General features: G+C 38.2%; 1 protein-coding gene across 7 annotated transcripts in view; it reads right to left on the bottom strand.

The window, feature by feature from the left end:
• Positions 1–18245, bottom strand: part of chl1a (cell adhesion molecule L1-like a) — an 88378-nt gene extending 70133 nt beyond the window's left edge. For all 7 annotated transcript variants that reach the window (XM_067446646.1, XM_067446651.1, XM_067446649.1 and 4 more), the window contains exon 1: positions 18130–18245. The gene's annotated coding sequence lies outside the window, so the exon portion shown is untranslated. The remainder of the gene's footprint in view (positions 1–18129) is intronic.
• Positions 18246–23620: the final 5375 nt, after the last annotated feature.

Here is a 23620-nt window from a genome sequence, read left to right as displayed (position 1 = left end):
TTTTAAATATCAAGAGATTTAATCAGTATATTAAAGAAGGTGATGAAAAAGGTGTGTATTTAAGATGAGTAAACTTTTAATGAGCAGCTAACAGGACCAATGTTGTGATAAGTCCAATCTTTATCTGCCTTCAGGACATATTTATTTAAATGACTTGAAGAGAGCTTTAGACTGGAAGTTGTTTTTAACATTTTGTGGTTCATGTAAAGACTTACTGATTATTTAAAGTCAAATGAGCTTTAACTCCTCACTGTAAACTCTAATGTTGTCTTTACTTAAACAAATCAAGTAGTCTTGACTAAATATTACTGGTTTAGTCCAGAAACTCAAAAATATAAGTTAGTATAACTTATTAACCTACAAAATACATAAACTTAAAATCATAATTAATTAATTCATTCATTAAATTTGCTCACTCTGGTCTTGCTTCGATGTGATTAGTCATGCAAGGAATTCTGCCTGGCAACAAGAGAACTAATTCACTGATTGAAGGACATTTACAAAAGGCAGTCCTTTTCGCCTCGTCTGTTGCTTGTTGCTCATTCAAATTAAGATGGAGACTTTTTCATTGTCCATCCATCCATCTATCCATCCATGTACTGAACTTCTGGTGTACACTTAACAATTTAAGTACAGTGAACGTGAGCACCAAGTTAAGTGAACTTAAATATACAAGTTTTGGGAGACTCCATTACTCAATTGAACTGAGGGGAAGTTTACTCAAATAAATTGAGTTAAATCAACTTATTAGGTTTTTCAGTGATGTTCTAAATACTGCATTAGCTCTTTCCCCACCAGCGTTTGAAAAAAAAAGATTCCAGTCACCGCCAGGGTTTTTGACCCTTTTTACAAATATTTTATTGCACATAGAATATTTTGTCATCTGAGCATGCAATATATCCAAATAAAGAGCTGACCCTCTTCTTTTAAACAAAAAGTATTCTATTCTAGTCATGCATTCCATTTTTATCAACATTTGAATATGGGTAAGTTTCATAAAAAAGCAACATTTTGAATAAAAAGCTGAGAAAAAGCATAACCGCAGATCAGTCAGTGTGCCCATGCTGACCCCTGTCCACCACCGAAAGCACTAACAGTGGGCATTGCACTATGATGCATTGAGCAATGTTCTGGTGGGAACATTTGGTCCTGCCATCCATGTGGATGTTACTTTGACATGTACCACCTACCTAAGCATTGTTGCAGACCTGTTAAAACCTTTCATGGAAACGGTATTCCCTGGTGGCTGTGGCCTCTTTCAGCAGGATAATGCGCCTTGCCACAAAGCAAAAATGGTTCAGGAATGGTTTGTGGTGTTGACTTGATCTTCAAATTCCCCAGATCTCAATCCAATTGAGCATCTGTGGGATGTGCTGAACAAACAAGTTCAATCCATAAAGGTCCCACCTCGTAACTTACAGGACTTAAAGACTCTGAAACTCACGTCTTAGTGCCAGATACCACAGCACACCTTCAGGGATCAAGTGGAGTCCATGCCTCAATGGGTCAGGGACGTTTTGGCAGCAAAGGGGGGACTAACACAATATTAGGAAGGTGGTCAGACTGTTATGCCTGATCGATGTATATGGTTTCATGGAACAATAGGGGGGCAAGTAAATATTAATTGAATTTCCATTATTAGGTGAACAATTCTGTCTAGACAAGAAGGCAAAAAAAAACACTCACAAAGCGAAATAATTCTCTAAGAAAATATGCTTTATCCATCAAAAATGTAAAGAAACTACTCAGTTTGTTGGGTTCAGCCATCGTTAATCTCTATCATTATGTCCTGAAGCATTCAACTGCCCCAATGCACATAAAACGCATATAAACCTGTAATCCAATTTATCAACATCTATCTAAACTCCACATTTCTCTGTACGTTTGCCACCACCAGCAGATTTTCTCCTAGGTAATGTCTGTGTTTGGATTCTTGCACCGTCTTAGGGATAAACTCCTTTGTGTGATTCCTGCCGTGGTGAGAATGGATTTGAGGTGATTTTGTGAAAGTCAGTGGGCAGTGGAGACTGTGCTGTTCTCAGTAAACACAGAGTTAATCCCATGAGGCTCTGTAGGGCTGAGTGCCCACTTAATGTCTGTCTATTTAATATTTAGCCAGTTTCCAAGTACACAGTTCATTATGGACCTGTCTTTGAGTATGTTGATAAATATTTTATATGTATCCATTTTGGGCATCTTCAACCTATTTATAGCAGAAAACTGGAAAAAAAAACTCTAAAATTTACATCCCCATTGTTTGTAGGTTGTAGGGCTTTGCTATGCAGTTGCTAAGAGGATGTTGGTGTTTTAGCACATTATTATTAAATTGTTAGGGAGTTCAGGGTGGTTTAAGGGTGTTAGTGGTTGTTAGGTGGTTCCTTAATGACCCACACCAATTTGAATTGAAAGTAATACATTTTGTTCGATGTAGCAGGGCCTAAACAGGGTGTGTTCTTTAAAAGCATTGAGCCTTAGGCCCGTTGTACCCACTTATACTTGAAAAAGATACATCATGCTCAAAAATTTACGCTAATTTGGCAACAGTAAAGATCCATTCGCAAAAGCACATGAAATAACATTTGATAAGTTAAACAAAAATCGTTTTTCAATTATAGTTATAATCTGACCACTGAATAGGGAATAGAATTGATTACTATTATAGAATAAATTCAGAAATCTGGTCATCTAAACTTCTACATTATTGTCTTCTCTACCAAGCAAACCAGAACAAAATAATAAAAAAAATGTTACACTGTTAAAAAAAAAAAAAAGTCACAGCCTGAAATTTTTAAGTACAATTGACTTGGATGTTTAAGTTATTTCAACTTAGATTATGTTAAACTGACTTGAAAATGAGTTACATCTTGTATAACTTATAAAAAAAAGTTCAACATAACTTATTTTGATGAGTTTGTAAAACATATGTTGTCATAACTTATTGAACATACTCTTTTTATAGTGTACTTAGTTTGTTAGTTTAAGTGTAAATTCAAGCTCAGAAAAGTTTCTGCTTGGCTACTCTGTATTGTGATGACATTCATTATCAAATGAAAACCCTAGCTTGTATTTGATGTTCAGACAGTGCAAGTATTCCATCTAGTTGGTATTCTAAAGTTAGTAAAAGTAAAAGGAGGGAGTCTTTTAAAGGATTTGAGCAAAAGCTTGCTTTTACATACAGATTTCTCTCAGACAGGTCTGGTGTATAGTGCTGACAGTGTCCTGCTGTGGGTTTCACAGTCAGAGCTCTGTGTCCGCTGGGGCCTGTTAGGGAACTATTCCCTCCAGGACAGTAAGTTTTCATTCTTCAGATGAATATGAATCATCATTGAGCCTCTCTGCCAGACCGCTTGTGAAAAGTGGTTATTATCTTGAGATCTAGTGGAATTAGTTAAATAGCATGTCTGCATTTTCTGTAGATCTCTGCTTCTAAAAGGAATTTGACGTCAATAACATTTTTTTGGCTACTGGTGGGCGTTCTGAAGGCTGGTTTTGCAGCATTCTTTCTTTACATCTAAGGTTTCTAACTTTGATATATCCACAACATCTCATTAGTATTTGTTGTAGAGTTGTACTTTTCTGACGTAGTAAACTTGCTAGGTAGGTAGCTCTAAACCCTGAATTTGCCATCTTGAACACTGGTACGAGTCTTGAGAAAATGTTGTCACAATAGAGATCAAAGACACTGATGGTTAGGTTCAGGGTAGGTATGGTGAGGTTGGCGAACGAGGGATGTGGGAGGAGCGAGTTCTCTTGTGAGGGAGCTCGGAGGCATATAAGGACGAGTGAAACCAGTGAGGATGAGAGAGGACCAGGCCTGGACTTTATGTTGTGTTTTGTGTATGTTTTATTATGTGTGTGCATGACAGCCGTCAGTGAGGGGCTGCCTGCATCGCTTTTGTTTTGTCTATATATTTATTAAAGTATTTGTTAAATGTTAAACGGCGGTTCCAGCATCCTTCTTCCCTGAACTGTAGAACTGTATTATTTTGCAGTAAACATTTTTTTTTTAATCAGTATGCATGGGTTGTGATATCTAGATGGCAGGGTGGCATCATTAAAATTGAATTGCACACAAATGTGATGAAATTAAATAAAAACTTACATTTCACAAAAAAGATTGTCAGTAGAACTTGGCAGGGAGTTGGGAGATAACTCCCTCCCTGCCCCAAACTTCCTCTGCACACAATTGGATAGCGCTACAACCAACCAGAGCAACGTGAACCAGAGCTAGTTGATAGATTAAACTTTTGCCGTATCCGGGCAAAACTCTGAACAAATCTTTCCTTCTTCAAGGGTTAGTTCACCCAAAAATGAAATTTATGTCATTAATGACTCACCCTAGTGTCAAGAAGATTCGAACGCCAATGTCACATCATTTCAGCAGTTTGGCAGTTTGACACACGATCAGAATCATGAATCCATCCGCTGATTCATAACCACTCAAATCTTTATTTGAGGATTGAAAACTAGGGGTGTCCAAGGTTAACCGATAAACCTTTAAAAATTTCGTAACCGAGTGAAACATTTTGCTCGGTTAAGTGGCGTCAATGACGTGCTTTGAATTTAGTTGTAATATATTTTTGCACCAATAGAGACCGCCAGAGCGCTCCCAGACATTTGTAATATCCACAAGAAGAAGTCATGACCAGCTTTGTTTCTAACATGAAGGAAGCGGGCAAAGAAAAGTAGAGCATGGGAGCACTTTAAAATTGAGAGTAACGGGGCAAAATGTAAGTATTGCAATGCAGTGCTTACCGCATTTTTCAGGCTATAAGTCGCTCCGGAGTATAAGTCGCATCAGTCAAAAAATGCGTCATGAAAAGGAAAATAACATACGTCGCACTGGACTATAAGTCGCATTAGGGCAGAAGCAGAGCGGGAGCCGCGCGCGCTGTGCATAACGGAGCAGAAGAAAGAAAGTTTGAAGTGAGAAACTTGTGAGGGACTAGCGAAAAGCAGAGGTTACTTTAACTGTAATGAAGAAAACAAAAAAAGCTAATCGCGGACTGAAAGCAAGATGGCCAGAGCTGAAGGGACGAGTCCACAGATGCTTGAACTCTCTGCCGGGAGAGGCTCAGCCGCGCGAGTCAAACGCTGTGTGAAATCATTCTCGGCTGCATATTTTACTACATGCCCTAATCCAGTGAACTGGAGCGCATCTCATCCTAATTTAACGAAACTCAGCGTAGGCCTCACAGACATGAAATATATCTTAAGAAAGCTTGAAATGTCTTTTAACAATTTAAAACGAAAAGAAATAGGCTACTCTCTGATTAGGTAATCCAAGATGTGCCTTTCTCTCTATAGGCGCGTTCACTACGGAGATGTCGGGCGTCAAATGAATAAACTAAAAATAATAACCCTGACGCACACTATGGTTAACCGAGTTTTAACCGCTAAGGGCCTCGGGTAACGGTTAATGAAAAACTTGAAAACGTGCAGCCCTATTGAAAACAAACGTGGAAGAGAAGACAATGCTGAATAAAGTCGTAGTTTTTGTTATTTTTGGACCAAAATGTATTTTCGATGCTTCAAGAGATTCAAACTAACCAAATTATATCACATATGGACTACTTTTATGATGTTTTTATTCCCTTTCTGGACATGGACAATAGTGTGTGTACAGTTGCATACACTCTCGGACTAAATATAAAATATCTTAAACTGTGTTCCGAAGATGAACAGCATGAAGATGAACAGAAGGCCTTACGGGGGAGGAACAACATTAGGGTGAGTCATTAATGACAAATTTCATTTTTGGGTGAACGAACCCTTTAAGAATGACTTCAGTGCTGTTCTTTTCTCAAAGAAAAGCTTAACTCCAAGTCTTCCAGAGTCACGGTCAAAGCCGATTTGAAAGACCGCCGTTCGCCAGCTTCTTTGTTTACAAGCACGCGGAACCGCCGCAACTCTGCCGTCATTATGATGAGCCCATCCACGACTGTATGCACGATGTGATTGGCCTGACCAGAGTTTGGTTTTTCCAGCTCGCAAGTCTATGGACGACACTCGCTGCAAATTAGAATTGCTGCCGCTAGGGTGCGTCTAGAACCTTAACTTGACAAAACGTTCAAAAACAGTGTGTAAGAAAAGGCCAATACTAGTCAAAGATTAGTCGATCATCATGACCTAGTCATAGCTTTCAGTCTACATTATGTAAACGTTACATACTGAAAGGCTGGAAAGATGCCGAAATGTCTAATCGAGGAATGGACTCCTGGAGAAAAGAAAGGAAATTAACATCTGAACTGTACTTCACGCACCATTGGAGACGCAAGCCTCACCTCAGTATCAGCTAATCTACATCTTTCCTTGTGGATCCCCTCTCTCCCCCAATTCCTATGCTCTGTCATGCTGAGATCACTGGAAAATACACCCAAAATCACTCACCTCTGTTACAATGTCAAGCCACACGATACAGTATTATATGTGTTTAATATCGTTTGAAATGTCTCAGTGTAACTGGTACAAATATCTCAAAAGATAATCAATGTTTTAAGATTTTAGAGATATCTTGTCTTAGTATAGGGTGTGGCTTTCAGCCATTTGGTCCTTCATCAATAGAGGTCTATAGGACTTGATTAATGCAAATTTCCATTGTTAACATACGTTTCGATTTGAAAGAGTTTTTGCCGCTGGTTCTGGTATTTAGAGAATGTTGCAAAGAGATCGGGGCGTGATTTTGTAAACAGGTCCGCTTAAAGATAACCCAGCATTATGTAATTTTCAGAAGTCAGGCATATATTTCATTCTTTACTTCAGAGTATTTGATGTTATATGGATTAGGCTACCTTTGAATTGATTATGTAATTGCCATTATACATGACTGACATACTGACTTGCTCTGGAACTATTTAGGTTATGGACGGGTAAAATTTCAACAAAGGGTTAAACAGAATAATGAAATGTGTGTTTAAACTATTAAATATAAATGACCAAATCCAATTGGCATTCTAACCTAAATTCGAAATTATGATTAAATGGAGTCAGATAAATAGGAATTGGAATTCAATCCTTTGCCCCGCTGAAAAGATCGAACGCGCAGCAAACTTCTCCCTCCATCGTTAGCCTCCATTGGGATGATTTGGGAGGCTTTACAATACAAATTCCTACGAATACTAATGACATCCACCTGGTTATTTGGTAATTTTCACTTCTAGTGTACTAGTCATCTTTACTATAAAAAAAACCCTTGGAGTAAGTGTTACACTGATGTTTTGTCATCAAAGTGAGTAGATGGAAATGGGGTCCTGACTTCTCCCGCGACCGCAGCTAATGTAATTACCATCTCACACGGTTTCCACAGCATTCCATGGCACTTCTGAGGAGAGGAAACAATATTCTATAACGATGCCACCCATTGAGTGAGAGGACAAGAAAGATCGGGGCTCGAATCACACACGCAAATACAAATACACACTCATACAAAAGACACCCACTCCCAACGTCCTGTACACTCTTTGGAACCCACTTGAAAAACGTCTTCCCTATTGACAGGCATAATGGCCCACATTCCTCCGAAGTGCACATAGACATGGTTTGCTGGCACTTGTAGTGTACTTCAGTCCAATTCAGCCCATCTCACACAGCTCAACAGAGCTCTCACTGTGTGTCCCGATATAGAACAACCTTTCTAGCTCACACTTCCCTCTGAGCCACTCATGACAGTCTCAAAATAACACCCTCTTTCCCCAGCCACCCACCTATCCATATTGACAATGTTCCACTTACACTGGAACATGAAGTAAATACGTTTTCCAGTCGTCCCAGAGACATCCTCCGCCTCTCCTGTTTGTCGTGATTCATGTGACTCAGTGGAATCCACTGGGAGTACAGAAACAATCATTTGACACTTACACTCTGGTTCAAATGAAAGACTGAGGATTCAGATGCTATTTAACTCACATACTGTCCGATGAGAGCAACAAAAATGCAGTCATCACAGAACGGGGAAGTATGAGGAACGGCTGCTACTGTGAGACGTTTTTACAGGTCAATGCAGGTTATGTTAGGTGTGTGATGGTTTATATTAGATCAAGAAAGCTTCACACTGCACTGCTGTTTTACTGCGTGTGAAAGGAGCCAAATGTGCAATTTTTCCCTCTTTCATGAATCTTTGTATCATTTTAGGTCTGTTCCCATATATGCTCCTTTTCTATCAAGCTGAATAAGATTCATATGCTAATGAGGCCCCTCTCTGGGGTCCCTCTTCTCAATGTAATCTCACTAGCACCTCCTGAAGTGTGTCGCTCGCACCTGTATCCACTTCCCTGTCAGATAACAAACAGAGGCAGTTATTGAACTTTTTTAATGTTCTATTCCAAAATAAATGTATGCATATGTAAAATGTAGCTGGAGAGGACATGTTAACAGTGCTTTTAACATGGTTAAGTTTCGTTCTTTGGCACAGTGCAAGCCAAATAAATAAATTATTTAGCCACATTAAAATATAAGTCTGCCGATGTTCAAACATATTCAATAAGGACAAGATGCATTCAATTCACCAGAAGGGACAGTAAAACATTTGTAATGTCGCAAAAGATTTGATTTAAAAATATATAGATTTCACTCCAAACGTGGCTCATTGAATCAGACTTGAATGGCTTTTTTATTCTGTCCACCTACTTCAACAGTTCCTTACATTTTTAAGTATGAACAAATTGTCTGTACATTTTTTTTAAAAAAATGTTGTCTAGTTGAATCTTGTATAACACTCATCCTTCTGTCGCACTTTGCAACAAATCCTTCCCTTATGGGTCAAAATGACCAGGGGTCTCATTTATAAAACTTCGCATAGATTTCATCCTAAAAGTGTACGTATGTACAAAATCTTTAATTCTAAAAAAATACCCCAAAAAAACCATGCGTACGCCAGAACCTGCGCAAAAATCCCTTTATAAATCACAGCAAGCAGCAGGTTGTGCGTACGTGCATCTCCACGAAATCACCTTATTGTATACCTTAACACCTTTTTTTCCAAGTCATTTTCGTTTATTTCATTCAGTTAAGCAGACTCTAATTAAATGTTACATTTTGCAACACATTTAGTACTTTTGGAATAAAAAATATACTAATGCCATGGCCAAACTTTGAGAAAGAAATGATTAAAGGGGGGGTTTCAGTCAATCTCATGTCAATCTTGAGTACCTATAGAGTAGTATTGCATCCTTCATATCTCCGAAAAGTCTTTAGTTTTATTATATTTATAAAAGAAATATGGGCTGTACCGAGTCTTTCCGGAAAAAAACGAGCGCCTGAAGGCGTATCGTGTGGGCGGAGCTAAAGAATGACAAGCGCGGAAAGCAATGATGTCCTCAAGCGTGGAGAAACCCAAGTATGCTATCGATGGGATTCAGCTAATACGTGATCCAGAATCAGGCTGAAATAAATTGAACAGGAGAAACAGCAACAGCAGGATGTCTGTCTCTGTGGTATGTACTGTATTTAGTGTCCTGTCAACATTTGTGTGTGTTTACTCGCAGTTTATGAGGACATGATTTGGTTTATGGACTATTGTATGCGACTAAACCTTAGCAGTAGCAAGCAAAATGGTTTTGCACGTCAGACTAGTGTAACGTTATACAGAGAACAGCAATGGAGTAACCGTTAGCGCATTTGAATGACGAAGCACGCGATCGTGTCGTTTACTGATGTTTACTCACGCGACGATAGACAGCACAGACATTTGAAGCAGTTTTACACACCGGCTGCTTCCAAAGCAGGACCGAACCTTTATCGCTGGGACCGCTCCGTCAAAAACACACTTCTTTGGTATGATTTGGTGAAGTCCTGTGACAGCAGTGACCAGTGGAAATCTGCGATGTTGTGAAGCTTCTCGTCATTTCTGTGCTCAAATCTGTTCAAATGCAGTGCTGCCTTCCGGGAATGCTGTGCTTAAGCGTTGATATCACCCATAGGAATAAAGTGGAACGGGAGCACGGCACGTCATAAGTGTTCACGGACGAGTGGATCGGCATCTGAGCGAGTGTTTATTGGCGTGCATTTCCTCTCTCGCTCTAGTCACGCACGCGCACCCTACCAGGAGAAGAGCCCGTACGGCCCATACAAGGACCTTCCGCTCTATTAACGTCAAACCGAGCCATACTCGAAAAAAACTCTCCGAAACTTGTGAGAAACCGGAAGGAGTATTTTTAACACAGAAATACTCCATCAAACGTCCAACATTAGTTTTTGAAACTTTGTCTATGTTTAGGATGGGAATCCAAGTCTTTAACAGTGTAAAAAGCTCAGTATGCATGAAACAGCATTTCACCCCCCCTTTAATAATTGCTTAACTTGCTTCGAGCTATGTATGCAGTCAGTTAGTTCACCTCACCTCCTGATCCAAATTGTTCTTTCTTTAGTCACTTCACATTTATCACACCTGTTCCCAAGAAAGATTAGTACACCCCTTGTGACTTCTGGTTCGAGCCGTTAGTTTTGCATCATCTCTGATCTGGGTCGTGACAGCCTCATATGTAATACATGCCTCCGGAAATAGAAAAGATTAGTTCATCGCTCGAGTCTTCTCGTTCAAGTCGTTCGTTCAAGTCCCAATGCTGAATGCAGTTCTGAAATGATTAGTTAATCTCCAGTCTTCGAGTCTGACTCTGAGTCTCATTCTTTTTGTCACATGACCGCTTCCCCGGTCCAGTGTCTCAACATATACAACATTACAACATTAGTCGTATTATTGACTGCATGATGTAATATATTTATTATTAGAAAATCATCAGAAGATATGGGCAATACACTTTTATTATGCCTATCCATTCTGACCAACCCAATGTGTCAGGATTCATTTATTATACTAGCTAAACAAACAAACAAAAAATGACGCGCTTGTTTGTGAGGAAGGTTGTAAATGAACTAATTTCTGTATCCAAAACGGCTGTCACGTCACGTGACAAAAGAACGAGACTCGGACCGAAAACTAGGGCTGTTGGATTCCGAAATTTTTGGAATCGATTCCGATTTCAATTCCTGGTTCCAGAATCGATTTCAAGAATCAATTCCGCATCGTTTTCGTTTCTTTTTCGATTCTTTCGATTTTTTTTTTTTACTAAATAGATGGAGGAACCTAGTTCTAGAGTGACCACAGGATGCAAGGATGTAGAAATGTCCTTATCTGAAACTTTATTTGTAAAATAAAGATACATTTCAATAACCCTAATTTATTTTAAATTATGGATGCTCCTGAAATGTCCCATATAACCCAGCAGTAAATGCGATTTAATCAATAAAAAGTATAGCACATTTTTCAAGGATGTGCATTTTAAATTGGTTAAAACTACATGACTGTCTAAAATGCATGTCAACAGTTAAGTTAATGACTACGTTTACTTAAAGGGGGGGTGAAACACTCAGTTTCAGTCAATCTCATGTCAATCTTGAGTACCTATAGAGTAGTATTGCATCCTTCATATCTCCGAAAAGTCTTTAGTTTTATCATATTTATAAAAGAAATATGGGCTGTACCGAGTCTTTCCGGAAAAAACCGAGCGCCTGGAGGCGTATCGTGTGGGCGGAGCTAAAGAATCACAAGCGCGCAAAGCGGTGACGTCCTCAAGCGTGGAGAAACCCATCTATCTCAGCTAATACAGATAATGATCCACAATCAAATCTGAGGCTGAAATAAACTGAACAGGAGAAACGGCAACATCAGGACGTCCGTCTCTGTGGTATGTAAGTTACTGTATTTAATGGCCTCTCCACATTTCTGTGTCTTTACTCGCAGTGTATGAGGACATGATTCGGTTTATGGACTATTGTATGCGACTAGACCTTAGAAGTAGCAAGCAGAACGGTTTTGCACGTCAGACTAGTGTAACGTTATACAGAACAACAATGGAGTAACCGTTAGCGCATTTGAATGACGAAGCACGCGATCGTATCGTTTACTGATGTTTACTCATGCGACGGTAGCCAATAGCAGAGACATTTGAAGTTGATTTACTCACCGGCATCTTCCAAAGCAGGACCGCTCTGTCAAAAACACACTTCTTTGGTATGATTTGGTGAAGTCCTGTGACAGCAGTGACCGTGGAAATCCACTTTGCGACGCGACTGAAGCGATGCCTTGAAGCTTCCCGTCATTTCTGCGTTCAAATCGGTTCAAATGCAGCGCTGCCTTCCCGGGGCGCGTCATAAGTGTTCACGGAGGACTGGATCTGCACCTGAGAGATTGTTTACAGCGTGCATTTCCTCTCTCTCCCTCTAGTCACGCGCGCGCGCACCCTTCCGGGAGAAGAGCCCGTACAGCCCATACAAGGACCTTCCGCTCTATTTAACGTCAATTAGACCCATACTCGAAAAAAACTCGCCGAAACTTGTGAGAAACCGGAAGGAGTATTTTTAACACAGAAATACTCCATCAAACGTCCAACATTAGTTTTTGAAACTTTGTCTATGTTTAGGATGGGAATCCAAGTCTTTAAAGGTGTAAAAAGCTCAGTATGCAGGAAACAGCATTTCACCCCCCCTTTAAGTGCTTTTGCACGGAATGTACGAGACAAAATAACCACAATATTAACAAAAACAATACTATAGCCTAAGAGTGTGCAGTTTAGATTTATGAGGAAGTTGCGTTCGGTACTATAGCAACATTAGACTCAGTCATTCATCTGTACTCTAGGCGCATTTTCTTTCCGAATTATCATTAGACTATAGAAAATGAAAATAAGACCCTCACATCTGTATCTGTAAGCAGCAGGGGCGTGGGACTGGGGGGATAAAGGGTACTGAGTAACCAGGGCCCGAGGCAGGGAAGTCCGTTTTCTATACATACACATACATGGTACGGGTGCCCAGCAAGATGGTTTGTACCCAGGGCCCAAAATTTGATGCTACGCCACTGGTAAGCAGCGCTCAAAACCTACCATTGAGGAAAACATAACTGTTTCAAGATTTAAACTAAAATTAGCCTTTAGAGTTTTTGTTTGCAAAATGTAGTAAAATTCTAACACCATTAACCTAAGTTAATAAAAGGTAGTATAATAATCAGCGATATGTGCTCACATAAGGCTTTATTCGAACGTTTCTTCATGGCATATCATAAAAATAAGTTGTTAGAATTACGTTCTAGTAACGTCATTATGCAATGACGCAAAATAACAGCTGAATGGTTTTATGTTTAACTGGTTCATTGAAACAAACTGTCCAAAAGAACCGTTTGCAGAAATTAAATGGACTTACAATCATTATTAGTGAGTGAGAGACATATAAATCCAGTACAGAATGCATAGCCCTGTCTATGGGGCTTAGACTGGGTAAACTCAGCCTGATCTGCCGGTGATTTGATTTCGCCCTGCAACTCAGTCTGGAAACCCATACATTCATTTCTACTGCTTCTGTTTCACTTTTGCAGGAACCAATCACAGACTGGCTTATCCACCTGGCTCGCTATTGGCCGGTTTAACACGATGACGGATAGAGAAGTAATGGGTCGTTGCCTGTTGATCATGCCTCTTATGCCCTGATTGGTTGAAGGACTATCCAATTGCATGCAGAGTTATTTGAATAATGCCCGTTGATCACACCTCTTGTGCAGTAGAAAATACAGAGCAGACTCCCCAACCAATGTTCAGTTTTAAATTAAGCTTGGTCTGGTGAAAGCGAGACAATATGGGGCTGGGACTTGATGAACGAACAACTCAAACCCTAGACTCGAGAAATGAAGTAATCAATTCTGTTTTCTGTACAGAACATATGGGATGTTGTAAATGCACTGTCAACTAAAAATGTATAAATCGCTCTCTGAGACAACCCATTGTTCGTGAGTCATATTAAAGATTTGAATCGTTCATGAACAGCAAATCACTACTATATGGCAGTATCGATCTATATGGAGCAAATGAGCTGATTTTCTTCAAACATTTTGAAGAATAATGAATTGGAAAAAAAATTCATCAGTGAAAGTCAGTGGGGTCCAATACAAAATTGTACCTATTGACTTTCAATTCATGGCCAAAAAAAGCAGAGGCATTTTTCAAAAAACCCTTTTAACTTCAATTTTATCTTTCAACTGGGTCATTTTTTTTATATATATATATAAAAAATTGAGAGTTTATCTGAGTATTCCAAGACCCTAGGACTTTTGTCACGCTTGAAACATGAATGTACAAAAAAAATTCAAGGAGTTTTGTGGTTGGAAAAAAATAAAAGTTCCCTCTTAACCCCGATAGGAAAGAATGGAATGCGAGGAACGCTTCTGTATAGATAGAAAAACCTAAAAATGCTCACAATTATAACTAAAAATTTATAACTAAAAATCCTAAAACAAAAATGATTTGTAATTTGTGTATCTGAATGCATAATAAGAAGAAATTGACTCTTAACACATTTTATTTAATACAATTTAGGGTTTAACCCACTTATTAACAAAATACATTTTCAAAACAATTGTATATAAATAAAAACACATTTTACCAAGTAAAAACTAAACTTCCGTACTCACTCACAGACACCAATGCCTCTCTCACACCCTATCTCCATTTAAACAAAGCAACATTAACAGTTTGTTTATAATATGTATAATCAAAGACCACTCGATTCTATTAAAGATTTAAACATAGCAACCATACCAACTTCTTTTCCTGCATTTTTACACTGGTTGTTGCCATGACCTTCTATATTTATATCCCAATATAAACAAGGTATTGTTATATGAAAACCCTAGTTTTGTGATCAACTTTTCAAGTATCACAAATAAAGGATCAAGTCGTGGGCATTCAAAAAACATGAAAAACAGTATGGTGAGCATTACAAAAGGGAAATAATAAAACCATCTTATTAAACTTGGAAACCAAGCTATTTGAGGCTCTAGCACAATGGAGTACTCTCCACTGTAGATCTCCACATCGCTTAGAGATAGAAGGCTTATACAATACTCTCCATGATGGATACACATCTTCACAAATCGAGATCTTATCCCTCCATTAAGTATCTGTTTTTCCTTACAATTGTCCAACATGCACCGATTTAACACAAATATAGTAAAGATCTTTCTTCGCCACATTATGAAAAACAAATCCCCATATCCCTTCAACAATGTATTGTGGTTTATATTACCCCCAACTCCTCCATCTTTAGGGATCACCTTCAGTTCAGGAAAGTTCTGAGGTGTAAAACAATTTACCAGGGCTGAGTTTATAAAGGACATCAATGCAGGGGGATAGCATCCCTAATACACTTGATTATCGTATCCACAGTTCTCAGAGATTTTAAATTTAACCTGTCCAGCGATTGATAACACAGTTCGCCACTGACATTGTGTCAAATCAATTAAATCCATTACACCAGCATTTAAAAAATGTGGAACAAAACAAGACAAATTAGATGGTAGTTTTATAAGGGGGTTAAAAAACAAAGGTTCTGAAACCCCATAGTGCACATCCTCTGCTCTTTAAAAATTGAAATATTTCCATAATTTGATAACTGACATGTAAAAATTACAAAATATACATTGTGCATTTCCCTCAATGGGCTTTTCTATTAAAAACATCTGTTTGTCAAGACCTATCCCACCTAAATATTTTAATAAAGACAACCCAAATGTAACCGTAAAAGGATCAGAACAATACAACAACCTCTGTAATGTTTGTAATCTCATTCCTAATATTTTGGACTCTACGTATTAGTCCTTGACCTCCCTCTGCCACAGGAATTAACTTCTTAATCCGCACCGGATCGTGGGCGGGGCGTCTGACGCAAGTGGGCGTGTCTCTACTTATAATTACTTTTGTTTTATACAAACTGTTCAATCAACTATCACAAACTATGCATCATTTGAAAGCTAAAACACTCAAGATTCATGTTCTGAACTCGTTTTTGCAATAAATACACCAGAGAGGAAAGGGTTAAATTAAATGCTAAAGCAGTGGCTATTTAAACATTAGCATAATGAACGCGGTACTCATCTTTCATCTCCTGACGTTCAGATCAGATCGGACGAATCCACAAAACAACAGCATACATGTCTGTGTAAGAGTCCACTCTTCAAAATGCATCCCACTTTTAATCCAAAACAACGAAAAAATAAGGGGAAAAAACTAAAAATCCTCCGTTGTTTGCATAAGCGTTTTGTGTTAAGAGTAATCAATCATGTCCATTTTCAATGAAATAGCGATTGTAAGCCTTATTTTGACAATCTCCCCTGTACTGTGGACTGTTCCGGTTATATTAAACCCTCCCAGGTCTCTCTCCTTCAATCAAAAGCTGACTAGGACACATAAATAGAAAGGGAGCGCGTCACTGGGTGATGCATCTGTCAGTCAAACTCGCCGGTCCTTTGTTGGATAAGCCAGTCAATGCCTAGCCAATGCATAGCCAGCATAGATTTGATTGATGGATGTAGTAACGAATCAAAAGACAATATTTTGCGTAGTTTCTGTAAGAGATGTCGTAAGAAGCATTGGTGAATACCTCATGCTTACTTAGCTGTTACTTAGCGTCGTCTCCACAGTATTCATTCATCGTATCCAGCGCCTGCCAGTGTAAGCACACATACTTACACACAACGCGCAGACTAAATAAGAGACTGTTTTTATCAACTAAATGAGTTTTTTTTACACTTGTAAATTCTGTAAATAGTTGTTTTAGTTATCAGGGACTGCAAATGCATTATAATTAGCAGTTTATTGCAGATTTATTTGAATAAAAACTACTCTTTACTATTACACAAATGTTCTAATATAATTGGACTTTATTGAAAGGACGCCCAGTCTTTTTTGACATAAAAGCTTACAGAAGCTACATTTTTGAGAGAATCGTCCTCAAATTTTAATCAAAGCATGATCAGACATTCAGTTTTATATTTAGGTTATTTTCAGGGCATAAAAATTAAAATCTAATATTTTTTTCCATAAGGGAATAATAAAAAAATAAAAACGTGAGTCACTTACATGCATATTTCCCCTTGTTTTAATCGGTCCCTATACTATTTGAGTTATTATGACTTTTGGGTAACATAATTTAAAGTGTCTAGTTTAAAATAAGACCACATTTATGGATATAGACCATAGGGTTTAAGAGCTGCAGACATTTTTATTTGGGGTATGTCATTTTTTTATTTATTTCTCAGCACAGGGCGAGGGTTAAGAGGTTAAAGTATACCAGGAATAAGCCAATTGTAACCGTCCCAAAAACCTGAAGCAAACCTTAGGTTCACAAACAAAAATTTAATCAAATTCAGAAATGAAGATGGGATTGCATTTTTCTCAGCTCTTGTTTCATTCTCAAATGTTATTTAGTGGTTTGGTGTACTGCATGCACAAAAAGAAGAATCTTATCTATTTGTACTTCAGCATGTTTGTGGAGTCCATGCAAAGCTTGTGTCTGATATTAGGGTCTCAGCAGGGTATTTGAATGTCTCTGGATTTGCCAATTACCCGCTCCCAGTCAAGTTGGGTCACAATGAAAGAGGTTCGACCTATTTCTCTGTGAAAAGCTGCAGCAGCCTGAATAGACAGACTTCAGAGAGCAAACTATAGCCCCTGCCCTGAGCGACCTCTTCTTTCTCCTGTGCCTGAGAAGAGCCCAGACCTTCACAATACACATGCTTTGCTTCGCCATCCAGCCTGGTTAACACACTAAATAAAGTTAAATTAAATTATTTCACTATAACTGGCTGAACTGTTGCAGATATAGGAGTAAAATGCCAAAAAAGGGCTACTGGTAACATGTAAATGACTTGCTTTTGTTGTTGTTTTATAGTATTTTATTATATTTCAATATTGCAGTATTGTTTATTTCAATATTACTTTTTCTATAACATGCTGGTAATTCTTATTTCATATTTTAAAAGGGTATCTGTGCTATCTTAGGAGTTATTTTCTACCCTATCGAACTGGTAAAGACTGACATATGGATATGAAACAATAACCAACAAGTGTTTTGCAGTTTCTTCAAATAACTTAAAGTGCATGTTTCTTTTTGTAATTTAAGTAATTACTTAGGCTTAACAAATGTGGTTTCTCTAGACATGACTTAGCATGCCACCAGTTAACTCTGAATTAAACTCATGGCCATGTGTCATGGGTGAGAGAACAGTGACACACAGTTTGATTGCGTAACACACGATCAATCTTTTGCATTATTCATTCTCCCACCTGTTAATTAAAAGTGCCTTACCTGATTTCGGCCGTCGTTCAGCTCCAGCGGGCGCCTGTCCTGTCACAAGAGATGAACAGGGTGACACCAACACGCAAACCTCACAAAGTTTTTCCCGCACGCCGTGACTGATCGCGTCACCCTCCCCTCTCTGATCAAGTGATGAGCGCGCGCCACATCTACGTGCACTGGCAGAAACGCGACGCCACAAACTACGACCCTCACAAAACGAGAAAGTTGTGAGAGGATTTTATTACTATTCTAAAACAAAGATTTACACTTTAATGGATACCCATGCTACACATAGGCCTATCACATAAATTTAAAAATAAATTAAAAAAAATGCAATCACTCACGAGATTACAGGTCATTTATGCTACTGTAATTCCAGGCATTATGCTATATGGGAACAATTTTGTGCACCTCTGGATTTTATTACAGCTCATAACTGTATTTCATTATCTTATATAGCTATCGTTGATTTAAATACCCTTTTTTCTTTAACATTTTATATGAAATGAGTATGACAACCAAGAATTAAAATGGAATAGTGATTTTAATGAATTTTCCATGAAAGTGTGCAGTGTTACTCACACAAACGCCACAAATGCATAGGCCTAATACAGTTGTGCTCACAATTATCCATACACTTGGTAAATAAGACGAAACAAGACTGTGGAAATAAATCAGCATTGTTAATTATTTTGATCTTTTATTTTTTTTACAAAAATCTAATCTTTCATAATATTTTCAGAAAAAAAATAAATGAGGGGGAAATCCCATTATGAAAAAAAAAATTGTTCTTTAATACACATTGTTCAACCCTTTTGTTAAATACTTTTTCCAACCTCATTTTGCCAAGATAACAGCTCAGAGTCTTCTCCATGCCTGATGAGTTTGGAGAACACCTGACGAGAGATCAGAGAGCATTCCTCCATACAGAATCTGTTCAGATCCTTCAGATACCCAGATCCACATGGGTGCTTTTTCTCTTCAGTTCACCCCACTCTTTTTTTAGGGTTCAGGTCAGGCAACTGGGATGGCCATAACAGAGCTTCATTTTGTGCTCAGTTGTTTTGTTTTGGGAGTTGTATCATTTTCCTGTTGAAACATCCAACCTTGGTCCAAGATTTCTAGCAGTGGTGAAAAAAAGAAGAGCATTTTGTCAGCAATCACTCAAGATGGGTTTGGTGCACAGAGGGATAAAAAAGTACCCCCTGCCCACTGTTAAATACACTGCTGTATCTCTAATGTTGTGAGCCGATTTTTCTTCCAGAGATCCTGGACATCTTGTTCAGATTAAATACCAGCATATCAAAAATTAAAACCTGGCTGTCCCAGCTAGAAATCATATAATGGGCCAAGTTTGGATCTTCCTGCAGGACAATGATCCAAAATAAACGCCAAAATCAAAAGAAAAACTAGTCACTGAGCACAAAATGAAGCTTCTAGCATGGCCATCCCAGTTCCCTGACCTGAACCATAGTGTAACAACAACGTCTTATGAGTTTAATGTCTCGGGGAATAATTAACTCAAAAGGGATTTAATATTCAATATTCATGAATTTATGAATATGATTTGCCAGTTGTTCATTACGTATTAAAATTTTCCGATAGGGAAAATTGTTTAATTAAATACAAGTAACCCTTTATGAAATTGCTTGAAATTATCCAACTAAGTTTGTCCTGCAAATTAGTTATAGACTTTTCAAATCAATTCTCAATAAAGGGATTACTGCTTTACGAGCGCATAAGAAACATTAACTTTACTGATCAGGATAAGTTCGATATTTCAAATGGTCATGCAGTTTACTTTACTAACATAGTAGCATAAGCAGTTAGGTAACGTTTAGATCGCAAGTTTCATTGACTTTGTGTATGTGGCAGAATAACAGATTCAACTCATTAAATGTCTTTTGAAGGTTTAATAAACACAGACTAAAAAAAATAACACTACAATTCACACAGAAAGTACATACTAAATATGCATCACGAGAGTAGAAGTATAGATATTAACGAAAGAATACATAAAAGAGAATAATGAATAGACTGAAGTTAGAGAGAGATAAAAGAGAGAGAGACAAAGAGAGAGGGAGAGAGAGAGACAAAGAGAGTGGGGGAGGGTAAGAAACAGCTTTCCTTCAGTTCAACCAAATACGACCTTCACAGAGTTAATTTATCCCAACGGGAGAATAACACATCCTCTTTACAGCAGTAAGAATAAGAATACTTGCATTCTTTTTGGTTTCGTTTTGGCTTCTCGCTTGTGTGCGTATGTGTCTCTGCGTGTCTCTGCGTGTCCGGCGGTCCTTTCCGAGGTTGGGAGGGAAGCGGCTGTTTGCTTTAGCGATGCTTCGTGTTCTTGAAGATCGGATTGTAGAAGAGAAGATTTTTGGAAGAGATGAGGCCTGCTTGGAGGGCCTGCATTGGTGGCATGGCTTAAGTGCCAGCCCCCCCCCCCCCCCCCCCCCCCCCGTGGGTGTTGGCTCCCACAGGGAGAGAGAGGAGAAGTGAAGAGAGCGGAGTAAGAGAACAAGAGGAAGAGGGAAGAGCCTGTCTTCACTGGTCTTTTTAAGGTCTGGAAATAGTCCCACCCTCCAGGGTTAGACTTAACCAATGAGAGTGTTGGGATTTCCCGGCGGGAAATTCCTCAGCAGAATTTATAGCTCTTTGTTTAAAAGTTGGACTCAGTGGGTCTCTGAGTCTTCATACTATAATTAATGCAACAAACACACACTGCATTTTCTGAATAAGTGATATACATGGAAGTGTAGGTCGTGAAGTGAGCATTAATTTGATAGGAGACATGACATATATGAGGTTATCTGAACTAGTAATTTGTTAAGACAAAGATAAAAAGATGCAAAATACCATACAGAATAAACATTTTACAAGACAGTTATGTGTTTACATATAATGTCCTGGGGTGCATGTTCATTTATAGATGGTTTGTCTATAATTTGAGGCAAAAGCTCTGTGTCTTAAACTCTTTGTGTATAAGACTTCATGTGGCCGAATTCTTTTGGGGGCCATAAAACACCTTATCAGATGGTTTCCAGGGTGACTGAAGAATCTCCCTCTGTTGTGTTGGGGGAAGGTATGCTAGTGAGCACAACTTTCAAAACATATTTGTTAAATGTAACTGGCGATTGTGTGTTTGATTCGCCTGAGTCGCTACAATAGAAAATTATTGGGGTAAAATGAAGAGAAGCATAAATGTGGATTTGAAAATCTGAAGGATCTGGACAGATTCTGGACAGATTCTCGTCAGGTGTTCTCCAAACTCATCAGGCATTATTGGAGAAGACTCTGAGCTGTTATCATGGCAAAAGGAGTTTGCAAAAAGTATTGAATAAAAGGGTTAAGCAATGTGTATTACAGAAAAAAACATTTATTTCATAATGAGACCCCCCCCCATTTAAAATTCATATTCTACAATGAAAGGTTAGATTTGTATATATGTTTAAAACAATAGTTATAAAGATTTAATTTCATATTTACCAAGGGTCAACAGGACTCAGCTGCACACACGCTGGAAAAAGTAGAAGAAGATAAGAGTAAACAATCTTTGCCAAAGTCGTAAAAAGAATTTAAGGATACACGGTGTATACTTACCTACACAATCATCATTTTTGAGAGAAATAGTTAAGGTGATTATAAGAACAAGTTCTCCGTTTAGGATTAGATCGAATTCAAACCAAGCTCTCTTTGGTGATGTGGATGATTACATTACATCTGTCCTTCATTTTATAAAGCCTGCCGTGACAATTGAATTGGTCCGAACGGCTCTGGTTTGAGCATAGTTGCTCAACAACAGATCAAGTGCAGGCCAAACTTCCAAACATCAAATGTTGTGGGCAGGGCTAAGTTCAACTGTCATCCAGGCTACAGATCTATATTGTCTATAGTCTATTGAACATAGCTTTTTATAACTTTATAATCAAATTAAATGATCATAACTGTAATTTTAATCGATGTATCTGTTGTAATGCAGGTGAATTGCAAAGCCTGTGCAAACTTATCCACATCGCTATGATCAGATGCTTTCTTAACTGCTGTTTTCTCATCACTGTCATTTTTGATGTGTTTTGATGTGTTTTGATGCCTCAGGTGTCTTATATCGTTGGAATCATTGGCTCAAGTTGGACAAGAAACATGCCTCAGATTGGCTCGCTCTTAAGGCACTAATTTTAAGATATTTTGGGTATTTTGAAAAACCTACTTTTGCAAACTAGTCCCTGGTTTTTTGACCAAACGGACCCAAACCAGTGCATAAATGTTATATGGAGTCAGATTATCAATAATCATTGAAAAAAAGTTTAGATTTCGATTAAATTTTGCTCAAGGCAGAGCCTATTTTATTAATAAGACTATAACTCAAGAAAGAAATGAGATATCGTCACCAAACTTGGTACACATATGTATGGGCTCAGTCTTTGGTCACGATAAAAAAATGAGGACATTGGCGTATCTCAAAAAACATGGCCGCCATCTGCCAGTGAAGTTGAGCACCTATAAGACGGGGTTAACGGAGGCCGATCGGAACGAAACTTGGTGGGCATGTTTGACTCATGGCCCCAGAGGTCTGTAACAATTTTGAAAGAAATTGGCCACTAGTTGGTGCTAATGAGTTGTATTGCTCTGTAATCATGTTGTGGTGTTGCACACATTCACAAAATATGCATATCATTTGATAGATCTCCTCATACTGAACAACTTTGCCTCTAGAACCATTGCATTGTTCATTAAATATTCGCAATTACGTTAAAAACCTACTTTTGCTAACTAATCCTTGGTTTTTTACCCGACCAGAACCAAACCAGTCTAGGACAATTCTCTGGACTCTCTAAATCAATAATCTTTGAAAAAAAGTTGAACTTTTGCATTTGGATGGCTATAATGGGGCCATTTAGAAAAGAGGTGTGGCAAAATACACTCAAAAGCCTATAAATCCTAAGGGGAAACTCAAAACTGCATGATAATTGTTGGGTATATGTGGCATAACATGTTAAAGAAGTATGGAACGTTTTATGGAGATCATACCATAGGTGGCGCTATAACTGTTAAAGAGCCTTAAAAGTCTTTTCCATCTATTATAATATAATGTTCAAATAATTTTTTAGATCTGCTCATTCTGACTCTTAAATAATTATGCAAAAAAAATGACTTTTGCATCTGGATGCTATAATAGGGTCATATCAATATGTGACTTTGACCAAGTGTACCTAAAGCCTTTAACGCTGCAATAGATGTTTAGATATTCTCAAAAATAGGTAAGTACATGTGACATATGACTCTAAACAAGCATTTAAACTTTTATGGAGATCGGTCTATAGGTGGCGCTATAACTATAAACACTTTGGTGCGTTTACTATGGTAAATTTCCTGTATTGGTTATAAATGGTGTTTTGTATCTATTATCATATAATGTTCAAATGATTTGTTAGATCTGCTCATTCTGACAGGTCAATAATTATCCAAAATGACTTGCATTTGCATTTGGATGGCTATA

This window comes from Pseudorasbora parva, chromosome 6 (assembly GCF_024679245.1).
Source record: "Pseudorasbora parva isolate DD20220531a chromosome 6, ASM2467924v1, whole genome shotgun sequence".
NCBI lineage: Eukaryota > Metazoa > Chordata > Actinopteri > Cypriniformes > Gobionidae > Pseudorasbora > Pseudorasbora parva.
The sequence above is the reverse complement of the archived record's forward strand: the minus strand, read 5'-3'. Positions and strand labels throughout refer to the sequence as shown.